At 47.3% G+C, this 17,997-nt stretch overlaps 1 protein-coding gene across 6 annotated transcripts in view; it reads left to right on the forward strand.

Moving 5' to 3' along the window:
• IQSEC3 (IQ motif and Sec7 domain ArfGEF 3) overlaps positions 1-17,997 on the forward strand; it is a 105,989-nt gene that overhangs the window by 36,352 nt on the left and 51,640 nt on the right. The gene's annotated exons all lie outside the window — the stretch shown is intronic.

Below are 17,997 nucleotides of genomic sequence, written 5' to 3' on the forward strand. Positions count from 1 at the left end.
GGGCCCCAGATTAGCCATTCTCAATTTTTGAGGACATTATACCCTTATGTTCAAATCCCCAATTTATCCTCCTCCCCTCTAAATGGCCTATATGAAATACATTTCTAAATGTCAAGGGAAATTAATGTGTATATATATATATATATATATATATATCACTCAGTAGGTTGTCTGCCACTCAATAGTTGTTCAATCAATGATAGTGCCCATATTTCCTCTTAAATCAAATATTTACATTTTTTCCTAATCTTTCTCTTTCCATAAACGATCCAAGATGACCGAGTTTAATTTCAGGATTTTACAAACTTCATTGAGTTAGCTGACAACCTGGAAAGGAAGGGGAGTATTGAAAAGTCAGGGTTTGATGTCACTGTCCCAGGCTTTCTCCTTCATCTTGTTTCGAGTTATTCATATGCCCTCTTTTTTTCCTGTCTCCTTTCCTTGTGTTCTCTCTCCATCACACTCTCACCTTTCTCCTCCCACATTTATCTCTCTCACTGCCCTTTGGCTCCTCCATCCCCTCTTCCCTGCCCACATCAATTTCCTCTCACTTTCATCTTGATTTGTGTGTACTGTTAGTCTCTGTCCCCATTACACTTTGTTTTCTTCTCTTTTCTATCAATTTTTCTGTCTCACAGTTCTGCACATTTCTCCTGTTCTTCACACGGAGTCATGATTCTTCCATTCTGAACTAAAATTTGCCCCATCTACAGTTTCCTGTTGTCAGAATGAATTTGGGCAATTTAATACCCCTGGGCCTCAGTGTCCTCATCTGTATAAGGAAGGGGTTGGTCTATTTAGAACATAACATTTACAGACAGCCTCACTGAGCCTCTCACTTGCTTAGGGAAATAAGACCAGGCAGGCTTTATAATCCCTGTCTTACATGAGAGGTGAGTGAGGTTCAGAGCACTCAAGGGACTTGCCCACAGTCACACAGCCAGTAAATACCAACACCCAGGTACACACTTAGGGCATTGACTTCCCCTGCTCATCACTTCCAAGTTTAGGATTTAACCATTCCATGATCTTTCCCTTTCTTCCTTGGACAATAACTAGGTAACAATCAGAGATGGTGGCTATCGAGCTTAAGGACAGAAAACCACCCCCTGAAAGGCATTATTACTCATTTCTCCTTGAAGGGGAGTCAGAGGGCATTGGGTTCAAGGCAGGACTCTGACGAGGAAACTACGGCAGTTGGGCTACAGTAACCCCTCCAGATCCTTCAGTCCAAGGCTGTAGGAGGCATAGTTGTTCCCTGCAGCTGACCAAATGGGAGGATGGAAGGCAAAGGAAAGAACCAGGCTTTGTACGAGGCCCTGGGTGGTCTCTGTGCCAAGCGCTGTGCTGGGACATAATGACAAGGAAGACCATTTGGGTCCTTGAGGAGGCCCCCAATCTAGGGGGCATTGTGATGCCTCCAAACTGATAAAGGCTCACCTGGAAACTGGAAGGAAGAAGGGAAATGCAAGAATGAGAAAGTAGAGGAGGAAGTAGAGAGTAGAGTGGCACAAGGGTGGTCTGGGAAGAAAGATGTGGCGGGCCCTGGCTCTTCCTGTGTCTTCTAAAAAATTTCCTCCCTGTCAAGAGAGGAGCAGTAAGGAAACTATCAGGTCTGCCTTCCACCCCATCACTGCCACCCAAGCATCAGGCATTGGTGAAGATGGGTAACATCATACCCTCACAAAACCCAACAACGGGAATCTTCCTTTGGGATTTCCTTGGTCCTTCTCTCTCAAACTCACCCCTCCCACTCTTTCACATGCCAACCCTCCTCTGCCTGGCCAGACCCACCCTGGCCCTGCCATGTGGCTCCTGGTAGAAAGCGGTGGGAGAGAGGAGGGTATGTGTGGGGATAAGGAGGGGTCTGGGGCCCCTAATGGGGTCTGGGCTTCAAGGGAATAAGGGTTCTCTTCCAAGATTTGGGATGAGATGTTAGGAAACCTATTATTTCAGTTTCCTCCTTGAAGGGCAGGCCCCAACCTTGGGGCAAGGGTGTTCTAAGGAGGGAGAGTGGATGGTGGCAGATTTTCTTGAATGTTGGTTCACGGAGGAGCATATAGGTGCTGCCTATTGCAGCCCTACCCTCTGGGTGGGGCAGGTAGTTTGGCACTCAAGTTGGTCTGCTTGTTTTCTATCTCTGTTCCCAGTTATTCTAAGTTGTTCTGTCTGTCTGGTTTGTAGTTTCCTAGAGTGTGTTTCTGTCTGTCTGTGCCTCTGATGACAGTTTCTTGCCTTCTCTGGAAAGAGCCTATCTAGATGTTTTCTGACAGTGTGTGTGTCAGTCTGTCTGTCTATTCTTGGATTCGTGGGGGAATTCCATCCTGAGATAAGTTTTCTGCCTGCCGTCAGACTCCCCACATCCCTACTCCCAACCCTGTCCTTGACTCCTTCCCAGCCCTTAACCCCTCTTTAGCCAGGTTTCCCCCCGCCCCCATGAGTTTCTCTACAAGAATGCAGAGGTCAGAGACCTGAGACCAGGCTGAGGGCCAGCACAGAGCACTCTAACACAAGCCAGGCTCCTCCCCATAGGCCAGTCTGGTTTTCCACCAGCCAGGCCAGCCTCCAGCCCGATTAGCCTCTTCTGAGCATTTCTAGGAATGGGCCAACTAGTCTCTACAGGAGATACCAATAAAGAATCCAAACCAATCATCAGATCTTAGGGTCACTGGGGCCTTTCCTGTGTGATCACAGAGCTGGCCACAGAGACCCCCTCACCTTCTTCCACTGTACCCTAAAGCCAGTGGGGAGCAAGGTCAGCACAAGTTTGAGGGGTCTGTCCCCTCCCTGCCCACACCCAAGCTGTAGGGCTGAGCAACAATTCCTTTCCTTGAGCCTGTAGGGTCATGCCCTCGGGGCTGCAGTGCTGCAGATCTGCATAAACTGATAGAGAGGAGCTGCTGTCGAGCAAGGGGCTGGTATATATGGGTGGGGAGGAAAAACCCTCAGCCCAAGGTTGAGCCCCAGGGCCTGGAGAGATTCTCACTCCATCCCAAAGAGGGGGAAGCTCCAGTCCTGTTCTTTTGTGCTTCCCCATCTGTAGGACAGATAGCCTTTGGGTCATGGGGTCAGGAGAAATCTTGGGACCTGGGGCCTCCCAGGAACTGATGCTCCCAGAAGTGGGAAGTGATGCTCCCTGAGATTTAGCAAGTCTAGAAGCTGCATGTCTGTGAGACAGGAAGCTGAGCGGTAGGCATCAGGGACTGAGATACAATGGAACAACTATGGGGCTGGCAGTTATCAAGGGCTCCATTGTGTTTAGGTTCACGCATCCCTAGGCAAACAGCCTGTGCTCACCAGGGTAACAGGCCCTCAGGTGAGAACTGGGGGCGTGAGCCTGGCGCCAGCCAGAGGGCAGCAAGTCCATGCCAGGCTCCTTTATCTGCCTTCCCCACCTTCTCCCTGCTGCTAGTTGCTGGCAAGGGCTTTATTCTGGGGAATTGAGAAGGCTAGTAATTGCAGTCCTACTTTCTATCTCATGGGTTCCCCTCCCCCTCAGGCTCTCAGTGACATTTGGAACAATGACCCTAGAGCTGGCCAGCTGCCTCCTAGTATCTAGGAGAATGGCAGCCCATTTGTTTCCGTGGGTGGCAATGGAGACAGATGAGGAAGATTGGCTTCTATTAAGATAATCACAAAAGGCTGGGGGGCAGGTCAGAAAGAGGAGGTGCTGGGGAGGAAACAGAATAACCCCCAGTCTGCTGAGGAGGAGATAACAGTGGGGACGGGGTGCAGTCTGGACCCCAGCAGACTGAACTGACTCACCCCCAGTGTTTGGACCTTCTTCCTAAATGACTCTGCCCTACTCCAGAATGAAAGAGACACTAATATTCATTGAACACAATGTTTATTGAACATGCCAGGAGTGTTGTACTAAGAACTCTCAATATTTTTTTTTGTTTTTTTGAAGATTTTACTTATTTGTTTTTAGAGAGGGGAAGGGAAGGAGAAAGAGAGGGTGAGAAACATCAATGTGTGGTTGCCTCTCGAACTACCCCTACTGGGGACGTAGCCTGCAACCCAGCCAAGTCCCCTGACTGGGAATTGAACCAGTAACCCTTTGATTCACAGGCCCGAGCTTAATCCACTGAGCTGTACCAGCCAGGGTAGTACTCTCAGCATTTTATCTCACTCAATTCTCTGTGAGATAGCTGCTTCTCTCAGTTACAGATAAGGAATCTTAGATGGAGAGAAATTGGATATCTTGATAGAGGGACCACTGGGAATCAGTTCTGGGGCTGGAGAGGGTGAGCCCAGGCCTAACTCCAAACACATCCTTTTTTCCATACAGCTGCTGCTAGAATTTTTTTAAAAAGTAGCATAGGAGAAATACTTCATGATACTTCATTTAATCTTAAATAACATTTATTTTCTCTGATTATAAGTTACACTTGCTAGTTGTTAGGAATGTGGAAAATACAGGAATAAAGAGAAAATAATAATTGAATCCAGTCATACAAAATTAACTTCTCTTAATATATTAGTGTGTAATCTTCTGGGGTTTTACTTTTTTATGCACTGGATTTTACTTTTCTTTCCAATTAAAAAAAAAAAGGATTTTGTAGCCTGCATTTCCCACTGCATGCATTGAGACAGCCTCCTGCCTAACCAATACCCAGAATCTCCTGATGCCTCCACCCCTCTTGTGTGTTACCTGCTAGCCAGACCCCAGACCCACAGGGTGTGTGTGGCAGTGACTTCAGACTCTGGAAGAACGGTCATTCTTCCAAGAGTGACTTCAGAGAGAGCCCTCTGTTAGTGTTGTCCTGTGCGTCCCTCTGCCTTTCCTCTCTTCCCAGCTGGCCTGAGGCATGATCAATGGACCAGCCAGTGTTTACTCAGCCATTATGGAGCAATTAAATTCTCAGTCAACACAGTTTAGTCTTCAAACTGCAGGGCTTGGGAGCTTTGGTGTCAGTGCCTACTCCATTTTGTCACATCTGAGGCTCAGAGGATGCTGGGAAACCTGCCTCACCCACTGGTGGAAAAGGGAGGGGCTGCAGACTATATTCTCCAAATCCCTAGAGAGGCACGTAAAAGCCTCAGCTTCTCTTCTAGGCCTTGGGGTAGGCATAGGGGTTCGGTGTGGGGGTGGGAAAGGCCAAGGGGAAGTTGTCTGGTCTCCTTCAGAATCTAGTTCCCAGAGGCCTTTGCAAGGATTGGGATCATGTGACCTGGCTCAGGTCACATGTGACCAGGTCACATGATCCCAATGTTTCTGAGCCAGAGCTGTAGAAATTTCCATGCCCTGTCCTGGAGTGGAGCATCCTGCCTGCTTGGCCCATGTGGTGCTCTGGGGATTGAGGACTCTGTCTGGTGTGGGACACAGAAGGGGTAGGGGAGAGGCTTGCTCCTTCTCATTTGGGCTTTTTGAGCAGATTTGCTGACCAGTTTTCTGAGGATCTCCTGTGGTTCCAGCAGAATTCGCCTTGGCTAGGCTCCATATCCGAGGGTGACCACAACAAGAGTGGTCCAGGAGCTAGTGAAATCTGTCCCCCAGTGAACTGTGTGACCTGTCACTTTATCTCTCCATGCAATTTGCCCCACCTGTGTCTTCCCTGCCAGACCTGGTAGGTACCACAACAAAACAGATGTCAAAATACTGATACCTTGGCAGTTGGTACCCCCCACTAATTCCAGAAAGCATTAGGAAAGCTTTGTCTTGTCATGATGCTTGACTTTCTGTTCAGAAGACATTCTTCAGCTGGGATGTGAAACTTATGTTTGGAGTCAAGTATTTGGCCAGCTCAATTTTCTTGTGTACTTTTCCCTCCTGGGCCTTGAGCCATCCTCTGAGACTGGTCTCTTCATGAGGCCTAGGTTGTCACCAGAGGGACTTAGGAAACTTCCCTAAGCCTACACAAGTCAGACCTTCTTACCTAAGTCAGAGGGCTACACAGTGTGGGTAAGGCCAGGCTGGGGCTGGCCTTCGAAGAACTGCTTGTTAAGACATTCACCTTCTTGTCAGTGGCATTGAGAGGTGATCAGAGAATCTCTTCTCACTCAGTATTTGAGTTTTGTGTCCCCACCCATGAGAGAGGGAAAGAGAACACTAGCTGTCATATACTGAGCACTTGCTATATGCTATACGAGAGTAGTATTTAATTCTCGCTAAAAGCTTACAAAATGTTTCTGTGATTGTTCCCATGTCACAAACAAAGAAACTGAGGGTCAGAGATAATAAATGACTTATTCAAGTTCCCAGTGTCTGGTACATGGCAGAGCAAGGATTTGAACCCAGCAGCCACTGTAGTTTCTGCCACTGGAGTCAGATGGAGGTGACTCAAAACTTTGAGCACAGACTTCCTGTGCTCAAAACAAAATGGAGGTGTTTTGAGCACAGGAAGTGAAAGTGCAGCAGGGGGAGTGAGCAGCTGGCTCCCATTTCCCCAGCTACAGAAAGCAGGCTGCTTGAGGTAAGCTCCTTTCAGAGAACTTGACTTGTAGTTCAAGGACTGAGAAGGTCAGGCTTTCTTTCCTGCCCTCCCCGCTGTGCATGAGGCTGTTTTCAGACTCCAGGCAAATTAAGAAAACACATTAAGAAAGCAACCAAGTTGAGGAGGAAGATGACCCAGAGAATATTTATTAGGGGTAAAAACAAAACCCCCCAACTCTGTGGTATATTTAAAAAAAATAAATAACTGAAGATAATACTTCCAGAATAACAAAATAAAATATACCACAAGGAATATCTGGCCATCTCTGTTCAGTCAGCCTTTACTAATAAAGAGTTTTGTCCAATTTTCTGGGAGACATTTTTGTTTTATTAACAGAAACTTCTTGTTTGAATCTTTTGGATTTTTTTTTCTGTTCCCAGAAAGAGTTGCCTCTCTTTGCCATCAGGCCTAGAGATTTATCTGACCTCACTATCTCCTGTGCTTTTCTTGTTTTGTTTGGTCTTTCTCCTTTGCAAGGGCATCATTACTTATTCATTTATCTTCTAACCAACACTATGACAATGAAAACAATTTGTAATTCTAATATGTGTTTCTGATGTATGACAAAAAGGGTTTTAAATTTGTTTTACAAAATCAGAAAAGATGAAATAATTTTAATCTATAGCAAGTGTGATTTAATCATACCAGGCATTCTTAAAGACTTTTACTGCCTTTGAGAGACCTTGGGATGGCTTAAGAAAGCAGAGTCTGACATTTCTTTGGTGTCAATTAAAAAACAATCTGGGGAAGACAGCTGTCTCTGGGGGAAGACTGGCCTGTGTCACGGTCTCCAGAAAGGAGAGGTACCAGATGGAACAGGAAGAAGGGTCTGTTGATTTAGAAACTCAGGACGTCAGGTCTGGAGGCGAGCCAAGGGATGCAGTGGCCCTGACTGAATAGGTAGGAGACTGAGGACAGGACAAGGGTGCCTTATCCATGGTCTCCCAGCTGGTGAAGTGCAGAATAAGGAAGAACTCAGTCTTTCTGGTGAAACCTGACTTAAATAAGGTGCCCACCTTCTCTGTGCCTTGGTGTCCTCAGCTGTAACATGGGGTGGGGAACTGTCTAATCCCCAAGGCCCTCCTAGCAGTGATTCTTTAAGAAGGCACTGTGCCTTGGTCACGGAGAAGACAGACACATGGAGAGACCAGGAGCACCCACAAAGCAAAACAAGGGACAAATGATGTGATACAGACAGTAGACCCAAGAGGCATATGGGAAAGGCAATGCTCGAACTAATATGAGCATATGTGAGAAAAAAGCCAATGCATGGGTTTATTCTTTCTCTGTTTTGCTTATTGTTTTAAAAAGGAGAAAATCCTCACCTCACTCATAACCCATAGTCCTTGCACAAGTGCCTCCTCTCATTTTCCCTGTATCCATACATTTGGGTGGCCCAGTCTGGGCGGTGCGCCCCTGAAGTGCCGCAGGGAGAGCATGGTGCCCCCTTCCCTCCTCCATGCCATGGGCTTCAGCTTTGGTCCTAGACCCACATGATATTCTGTCACTCCCAGGACAGAAATGATGGGAAATGAAGGAGGCTGAAGTGGAATGTCAGCCATGACCTTAACGACTCACTTGTGTACAGCATTTTCCAGATTACAAAGCTCCTTCTTATCCTTTCACTCATTATTTGAGCTTCATCACCAACTCATTAAAGGTCACAGGGGCTAGAATTATTGTGTCCATTTTATAGTCAAGGAATTACTCAGAGAAGAGGAGCCATTTGTTCAGGGTGGATCCCGGCAGAAGCTAAGATGACAGCCACATGAAGCACAGTGATGTGAAGGCCTGACCTCTTCCTTGTCACTGTTTGAATGTGTTGCCTTGGTCACACCCTGGTGCTACCACCCACACAGACTGGTGGGATCATGGAGTAGTCACCGTGTTCTAAGTCTACGCCAAAGTTTTGCAGCTTTGGAGATCAATTAGGCTATCCTAGGCCCTCTGTTCCCCGGAAACTGACTGACCAGAGACTAATTCATGAAAGACTGATGTAGCATATTAGCATGAGTTTACTAATTCTTAATGAAAAATGGTCCTGGTGAACAGGATACTCTTAATTACTGATCGATAAAGAACTTAAAATATGAGTCCCCTTTCTTGTCCAAGATCAGAGGGCTGAGTGTCAAATGATCTTCATGGATTCCCCTTTAGGGTAGAAAGGAAGAGAGAGGAGAAAAGCTGGTAAAGAAATGCCCTGGGCTAGAAGACCAGCTCAGAAAGACTTCAAGGGAGCACAGAATATGGTGCTAGTCCTGGGTTCTTGTTCTAGCTTGGCCACTTACAAACTGTGACCTTGGTTCAGTTGTTCAAGTGTTCCAATCTTCAGTGTACTTATCTTTAAAACCGGGATGTCAATACCACTTATCTCTAACCACTTTCCATTAGGGTGGTTGGGAGAATTAAATGAGATCGTGCTTGGCAAGGAGTCTGATATACAGTTAGCACTCAATAAATGCTAGCTATTTTAAAGCTGGATTTTTCAAGAGTAGAGAGGGCTAACCAGTTAGGACCCAGGAGTCCCAGGAGGAGGGGCTAGAGACTCAGTTTAGAGGGAATGGCTCACTGCTTCAGGGAGAGGGTCTTGGTGGCAGAGATCTGGTATGGCAGGTAGTGAGGGACACACTATCCTGCATGTTGTTCAGGGCCATCGAGCCCTGCCCTTCATGGACAGGGTCCCTCCCTCCCTTGGATGGGGGGTGATGGGCATGGAGGAGGAGCAATTTTTTGGATGTTTCTATTCAAGCCTGGCCCCATGAAATACAGAGCATTGACTGGAAAAGCCCAGTATCTGAGAAAGAGAGACAGAGATAGAAAGAGAGAGGGAGAGAGACTGACTCTGAGACATGAGGAACCAGTTTGGGGAAGAGACCGAAGGAGCTTAAGGTCCAGATGAATGCCAATGAGGCAGGGCTACAGGCTGGGAAAAAGATTGTTCTAGACAAGGGGGCACAAGAGGATATGATTTAACCCACCACCAGACTGTTATGGGGCAGGCTAGGATGAGATTAAAGAGCAGAAGCATTTTTTATCAGAAATATCTTCTTGCCGGTTTGACTGCCTGTTCTCCTAAGAGAAGGAGACCATTTAGCCACCTCAGGGGAAGGTTTATGGCCTGGCACTGACTCCTGCCCTGCCTGTGGAGGGCTCTCCAAACTGGGATTTCTGAGGCTTCATCCCAAAGCCAGTGTGTCCTGCATTGTCCCTTCCTTCAAAACATTTTTGTAAAGTGACCCATGAAACCCATAGACATGTGGGAAATGGCAGGGCCATTCTGTTATTGTAAGCTTGCTAGTGGTTCCTACTGCAGCAAGTAAGATTGAAGCTAGACATTAGGAAGGACTTCCTTATTCACAATAAGGAAGGTGACCGTAGGGAAACAGGTAGAACTTTTTCTCCATACTAACTTGATGGATGTCCATAGCAATAGCCTACACTGGAGGTAATTCTGCCATTTCCATTTCTTGTGTCATAAGACTCCTGTTTTGGCAAACACACACCTGACTGCCATAAGCACCTGTAGGCCATCAGAGAACTTTCTCCTGGCATGTGCTGCAGCTGAGCCTGTGAGGAGGTGGAAAGATATGCTTCCCTGGAAAGGAACATCTACTCTGCTGGGGTGAGGTAGGGCTGATCTAGGTTGGCCCGGGACGTGGGTGAAGGGACTTCAGGTCTCATGCCCTGGCAGGCATGGGGCTGTGTGCATACATGGTTGTGTAGGTGACCCTCAGAGGGCTCTCTGTGAGATCCAAGAAGAACGAGACAAGGCCTTTACTCTCCAGGGAGTAATTGCTCTTGAACCAGAAGCTGGTGAAGCACAGCCGACCCAGATTAGAGTAGGAAAGTTACACTTACCCAGCATTCAATAGGTGTCAGAGGCTTTATGGACATTATTTTACTAACTCTTCTGGCAAAATCATGTGGTAGGTATCTTAACTTCACACACAAGGAGATAGGCTCAGATAAGTTAAGGAACTAGCCCAATGCCACATAGATAGTGGCCGAATTTTAACCAAAGTCAGTCTGTCTGGTTCTCAATCTCATACTTGTTACAGTCCTCTCAGCTCTTACTGCCTTCTGGTCAGCTTCTCTTGGTATCATCTCCAATTCAGAGCTTTAGTAGTAATACCATACAGAAAAGTTCAATGTTTCGTCACTTAAAGAACTCTAGTACAAGATACCAAACACATAAAAAATGATAGTTCAAGTTAAAGAACTGTTCTTTATTCTGGACATCCTTTCTACACTTTAAATTTTTAAATAATATTATAGGGAAACTGAGGAGTGCTTTTAACAATTTTTCTTATTTAGCAAAATAGCATGCTGGGTATCCCAAAAAGGAAAATGACAGTTACCACTTACATAGGGCTTACCTAGCATTTGACATATATCACTACTTAGTTCTTTCATAGAGAGGAACGTGTGGCACAGGGAGGTTAAGCAACTTGCCCAAGGGCACATGGCAGGTGAAAGGCTCAGCCAGCATTCTGGTCCATGAAACCTGGCCCTGAGCCCACACTTGGAGCTGCCACAGTGCTGCCCCTAATCAGGAGTTGGCCAGCGCGGCCCGTGGCCTCCTCATGTGCTCCCTCCTAGGGGCTCCAGAGGCACTCACACTGGGAGTCTGGCTCCCAGCTCTTCAGGACACCACTCCCAGCATCACCTGTATGGTTCCTGGCAGTTACCATGGTCCATTTGGAGATCATTACACACCCAGGCCACAAAGGGCCAGCAGGGGGTGGGTCCTCAGGGGACAAGTCCATTTTCTTTCCTGACATTCTTCCTTGCTGGAATAATAGGCAAGACCTAGAGTGTTCCTGAGCCTCCTCATCCAGCTCCCAATCCAAACTCTTGGTGCTCCTGCTGGGCTGCCACCACTGCTTATGTAAAAATAGGAGGGAATCTACCCTGGAGGAAAATCTGGGGAAGGATAAACACAAATTCGGGACAGGGATTTCTCTGAGGAGGGAAGGAGGAAGTACAGGGTATTAAAGGCTTCTAAATGTGCTATTTCTTGAGCTAGGTGAAAGTATATATATTTCTTTGCTGTTCACATATGTTACTCATATTTTTTAAAGATTTTATTTATTTACTTTTAGAGAGAGGGGGAAGGGAGGAAGAGGATCGGTTGCCTCTCACATGCCCCCAGCTGGAGACCTGGACAGCAACCCAGGCATGTACCCTGACTGGGAATGGAACTGGTGACCCTTTGGTTTGCAGGCCAGCACTCAATCCACTGAGTCACACCGGCCAGGACACATATGTTATTCTTATTTGCATTATAGACTAGTTCGTAATAAAAGAAAAAATTACATAAAAGCCAGAGTTCACTGGGCCATAATATTAAGTGCCATCTGTACCAGCTGTGAGATTACTTTGAGTGTGTGTTCAGGGATGGTTTTAAGAGGAACAGTTCCAGAACTTCATTTTAAGGTTGGTAAGATGAGAACATTGGGAGGAAAAACATTTTATCTTAGGGGTAATGATTTGAGCAGGCATAAAAGGTGAGGAGATCCGAGGTGTATTTAGGTGCACACTGAGTTCTGTCTGCCGGGGTTAGAAGAAGCATGCACTTACGAAACTGTGCTGTGGTAGGGGCAGGGAAAAGGCAGGATGTTTTTAGGGCTTGATTTTGCTACAGATCCATGCCTATTTGTGAGAAAATAAAATGCTAAAAAATATTAGGATTCCAGAGGCAATAAGATGGCAGTGGTCAATGTGGCCAGCTTGGGAGCTTGTGAGGGAGCTGTCCTGAGGGAGCTTCTAGATAAGACCTCCCTGGGGTGCACCAGGTTCTGACATGCCCTGGTGCTAAGGTTCCACTGTGGGGTGAGCTAAGCAGGGGTGCTTTCCACATTGGACATCTGGGGACAGGCTGCCTGAGCTGCTCTTGTGACCCACCTTGAGTGAGGGCCTTGTTGGTATTGTTGGCCTGGGTGTGGGGAGGGTCCAAGCTCAGAGAAGTGCACACCCTTCGACAGAAATTCCTCCCTTTGATAGAAAGCCCTGCCGACAAACCAAACTGGCCAGCACCTTTTGGAACAGCCGTGAGACCAGAGTCTGGATTTTCCAAGGAGCAGACAGGAGAAAATAACTTGCTCTCTCAGAGCCCTGAGGAAATGGGAGGGAGACATCTGTCAAAACCAATGAAGTCAGGGCAGCCTCTGTGAGTGGATGAGGCTGGAAAGCCACAGCTGCCCTCCTCCAGGGGTTTCTATTCTGAGACCTGGCTTCCTGCTTGGATAATGTAGATCAAGGAGCCATGGGCCAGAGGAGGTGTTGGCATGGATTAAATGACATAAGGGAGGCAAGGGAAGGCTTGTGCCTTGGGTGTTGAGGGCTGACTGGTAGGCATCAGCAGGGCTGGTGCAGAAGAAAGGGGTGAAAGAGAAAGCTAAGCCCCTCCTTCCTTCCAGATGTCACAGCATCTTGCTCTAACTGTCCACTTCATGATGAGGAAGCAGAGGTCCGGGGAGAAGCCATATGTTCCTAAGGTCATACTGAATCCTGCAGATGGAGGTGACATTGGACCCTGACTCCCAGGGCCCTTTACACCACCTTGGGCAGCATTTTCCAGCCTGTTCTTTGAATCAGCACAGAGGCTTTTACCTCTGGCCTCTGCTCACCTTAGCCCTCCCCAGTACCATCTGGGACCTCAAAGGATACTTGGCTTCTCTTGGTCAGTGACAATTCTGACCATCTAAGATCACTCTACTGACTCAGACAAGGGAAAGACAGGAGTGTTTCAGTAAAGGCTGAAAAATCTTGACATGTGAGGCATGTTGTTAGCTTTTATCTAGAAAATACCTCATTACCTTGGTCCCAGAAGGGCTTTAAAAAGCCTGGCAGAGTCTGGGATAATCCAGTGTGGGGGAATCTTCCAGCCTGAGGAGGCCTGCAGCCTTCCAAACACTCCTAGCAAGTCTCTAGTAATTACTGTTGCAGCCACACGCATATGGAAGAGCAGGTTCCCCCACCCCCACCCCCGAAGCTGCTCACCACCATCAGTACCAACAAGCCTCAGGGCTGGCCCTCCAACTCTTCCTCATTCCTTTCTCCATCTTTGTGCCGAAGGCCACCACCAGCCAAGCTAGCCTCGGGTAGGGAAGCATGAGTCTGGGTGCCCCTGACCCTGATGTCTTTTCTCTAAGCAGAGTCCACACCCTCTCCTCACCCTCATATAGCTCTTCAGTCACTCCTGTCCCCTCCAGCTTCTTTCAGGGACTCAGCTTCCTGGCAGGGGCCGCAGAAGCACAGATGCCAGGGTCCTGTCAGGCGCCCTCCTTGTCACTCATTGCTCTTATAAAAAGGCTAAATATCCAGAGGCGGCCAGCATCCCAATCTAGGAAGTCATTTCATTTCATCACTCTCTTGGAAGAGAGATATTCACATCCTCATGTTACAAATGAGAAAACTGTGGTGCAGAAAAGTAAGGTATCTTGCTGAAGATCATCAACTAGTTAAGTTGTAGAGCCAGGGGCCTCTCTCAATTCAAGCCTTCTTACTTGTGAATGAGGATTTCATTAGTGTTGAGGACAATAGTGATGAATGTCTGAAAGCTCTATAGTATGTGGTATCCAAACAGTTTCTCCATATGACCAGAGCTGCCTACAATACTTGGCACTGTCCTCAGCATAAAGAAGATCATCCACGATCATCTCTTCAGTACAGTGTTTTTAGCCCGGGTCCATGGAATCTGTAAGACCTCTGAATGTGGAGGTAAAATTTGGCATGTATGAAGTAATGCGCATTTTTCTGGGAAGAGAGCCCAAAGTTCTTGTCAAAGGTGCTAGAACCCAGAAAGACTCACAGGTCTGGGGGTAGGGAGACCAGGGTAGTCCTGGCTGTCAGGAAAAAGGAAGGAAAAGGAATAGCTGAGTATCTGTCACTGATTGGGTTCTCCAGGAAGTAGACACTGAGCTCAGGGTGCCCAATGTTTACCAGGGGATGCACCTGGGATCAACACCCATGGAAGGGAGGAGAGGAATACAGCATGGGGCAAAGGGAGAACTCAAATGCATTGAAGGTGCAACCGAAGACTTGGCCAATCCTGTGGCCAGCTCTGGAATGAGAGTGACCTATCAACTTACCTCATGTTGGGTCCAAGTGGCTAAGTCTTCATATCACCATCTCAATTCATCATGAAATGCAGTCAGTCCGGGGAAAGACATGACTTTAGGCCAAGTATCTCTCTTCAACTGAGACAATCCCTGAAGTAGCTGGTGGGGCTGACCACTGAAGGCAGCATCCAACAGCACTCCCAAAGCTGGGCAAGAAGTCATTCCTTAAAGGAGGGACTGGGTGGTGCATCGCCAAACCCACCTCAGTATCTTTGCCCTTGGGAAAGTAGTACAGATGAAATGATATTCATTCACTCATCCACCCAGATGTCTATCCATCACCCAATTCATTTAACATTTATTAAACATACTTCATGAGCCATCCCACTGTGATAAGCACCTGTGAGAAAACAGTATACGTGGCACAGTCTGGTGGAGGAGAAGGACACATCAATGAATAATTAGAGCACAAAATGGTGTTGTTGCTAGAAGAGAGGCAAGTGCCGGGAATTATTAGATCATATTGCAGTGGTGGGTGGACTGACTCTTCTTGGAGGCAATGAGTAAGTTTTGAAAGAGTTGACAAGTCAGAGAAAGAAGTGGGTGGAAGGGTAGGGGCATGGAGGGGAGAAGGCATTTCAGGCAGAAGGAAGTCATGGGAGAGGTATAGTGATCTGAGAGGGCTTGGCAGCTTTGGGGAGCATTTCAGTGTGGATGGCCACTCAGTGGGATAAGGCTGAAAAGGGAGATTTAGGTGAGATCATGAATACTCTTCAGTGCCACACTGGTGGCCTTTATCCCAGCCATATTGGAAAGTCACTGGTGGGTTTTAGACAGAGAGCTGGCATTAAAGCGTCTGCATTTTAGGAAGTCAGCTCTGAGAGCAGAGATGGTAGATAAGCTGGAGTGGCCACTGGAACCCTAGGGGAGTCATATATGCACCAAAACAAGGCACGCTCATCAGGCACCCAGCATCTCTCTGAGTACAAGCTGGCTTTCCACACAAGTGATTCTCCCTGATGGGACATTCAGTTCCAACATACAGGTCATTCTGGCTCCAGGCACATATAGTATTCTGAGCAACTCTTATCCCCTCAATTTCTCAAAGACTTTCATTTCCCATACTCAAATCCTGTGTTCTCATGTGTGGAATAACTGCCGTGGATGGCCTGGGCCCTTGTATATGTATCAGCCTAATAAGCTTTCTCACTTCGGTGCCACTCACAGCCTACTTTTTACCTTCTCAAGTGGATGCCCCAGCTCAGGGAAGACTCTTGTGACTAGTGTTCTCCCATTTGTCAGAGGTGACCTTGAGTTTCTCCAGGCTAGTGGACTGCCATTTAAGGATTCTGTTTCTGCAGCTGGACATGGAGCCCAAGGCAGCCACAATCACGAGGAGCTCAAGGGAGGGGTTTACAAAAAGCTATGCAGGTCACAGAGTGAATTCCACATGATTCCTGTCCAAGTGCCAGGCTCCCTGAAATATGATCCACTAAGGGTGGCAGCTTCAGGGTGTGAGGTCAGCCCAGCAAACTCTGGAAGCCTAAGGGACATATAGACTGTGTCAGGAGGAATGATGTATCAGGCACTGGGACAATGGGCTTCCAATTCCATAACAGACCGTGGATTGTAGGAGATGGTCCTTCCAGCTGTGATAACCTAGGATGAAGGTTCAAACCTCTTTCCTTGGACCATTTTTATAGATGGAGTGCAGAGAGTGGAACAGAAGCTGGGAACATTCTATTGATGCTCAGTCTTTAAACAGAGGTGCTGAACACTCAGGCCTCCACGGCTCCCTGACGAAGCGACCAAAGCACAAATCCACACAACGGGCACTGGACAAATGCCCCCCCAAGGGGATGCCCACACTGTGGTAGCTATAGTTAAAGGGACTGCCTGTAGGTGGTGAATGTACACAGATTCCTCAGAAGCCATGGATCCCATGACTTGGTGATATACCAGAGCAAGGCCCTTCACTGTGTTGTCGCTTCTGTGATTGGAGAACAGAAGTGGGAAGAAGCCTCAGGGAAGCCAGTTCATCTTCAGTCTTCTCCAGACACGCTGGGAGGGCTGGGAAAAGCCTGGAAGTATGGTGAAAAAACACTATTTTTTCTGTTTTATGAAGGTTGACAGGAAGACTAAATGTTGAGGATACTTTCCACTTATGAATTCTCCATACTTTTTTTCTGGGGATTCCTTCAAGACTCCATGCTGTAGGGTTCCAGCTCAGAATGCAGCCACCACTGCCATCACCACTTACCAAGGACTACTGTGCACCAGGCACTGTACTAGGTACTTTGCAAGCTATATTTACTTCTCACAGCAGCCTTGCCAAAGAGTTATTAGGATGCCTATTTTGTAGATGAGGAGGTTGAGTAACTTAATCAAGGTCACATAGTTTGTAGCAGACCAGGGTTCTACCCCAGGTCTTCTTGAAACCAAAGCCCATGTTCTTTGCCCTCCATTACATCAGGGAGGGCCACAGTCTCTCAGGTCCCTGTGCACATAGGTAGGAAAAAATGGAGTTGGTTCTACCAGCCAGAGAGCCTGGAACCCTGGACTTGGTGGGTATCATTGGACTGGAATCCAACTTCACAGAATGTCTGAGCTGGAAGGCTCCTGAGAGACAAGTTAGTCCCTCTCATGTGACTGGTAAGGAAACTGATCCAGGAGGAGGCTGTGAATTTCTCAGAGCCTCACAACTCTTTAGAAGCACTGTGTGTGCATGCACACACGCATGCATGTGCACACATGTGCATATGCTGGAGAAGGCAGCCAAGGCAGCCAAACTCCTAGGCCCTGTGAGTGAGTTCAGGTGAGAAGGCCTTGGAGCCTTTGTCTATATCCAAAGAGGCGGCCCACAAAGAAGGCTATTTTAAAATTTTGTTTTGTTTTAACACAAATAGTTTATTTGGGAAAAGGTGACTCTAGGAAGTGTCAATAGAGGAGTTAGGAATGAGATACAGAAAAGAAGGAAGCCAACACAGGTTTATTAATGGTCAGGCCATGCTTTGGCCGACTGGTACTGAGGTGCACTGGGCACTTCGGGGAAATGGTGTGGAATGTGCCTCACAGTTGTTTTGCCCAAGGGAGGAGGAAGCAGGTGTATTTACCTATCAGCCTCATCAGAACCTCTTGCCAAGCACGCTCCAGCAATCAAAGAAAACAAAGGGCTATTTTTAAAGGTGTCTCTAGCCCTGAGTAGCCACCAGTTCTCTACAGAGTCTTAAAACCTTTGGGGGTGAAACGTTTTGGGGTTATGTCCTTGGGCATCAGTACCAAGGACAGTTGTAAAGGAGATGGGTGAGACTGAATGTTGCCCTCCAGGGGCCCTGAGGCAGGTTGTGCTCACAGATGGAGATGGGCATATACTTAGCAAGAGGAGTTAAAGTTAGAACTTTGAAAGAACCTCCTGATGATACTGGTTAAAAAAGATATCTAGAACTCATCCAACTATGTGGCTTCATTGGTGGCCACACAAGAAATGACAGAGTGAC

Source organism: Artibeus jamaicensis, unplaced genomic scaffold (assembly GCF_021234435.1).
Source record: "Artibeus jamaicensis isolate MK-2021 breed Jamaican fruit bat unplaced genomic scaffold, CSHL_Jam_final contig_1028, whole genome shotgun sequence".
Classification (NCBI taxonomy): Eukaryota; Metazoa; Chordata; class Mammalia; order Chiroptera; family Phyllostomidae; genus Artibeus; species Artibeus jamaicensis.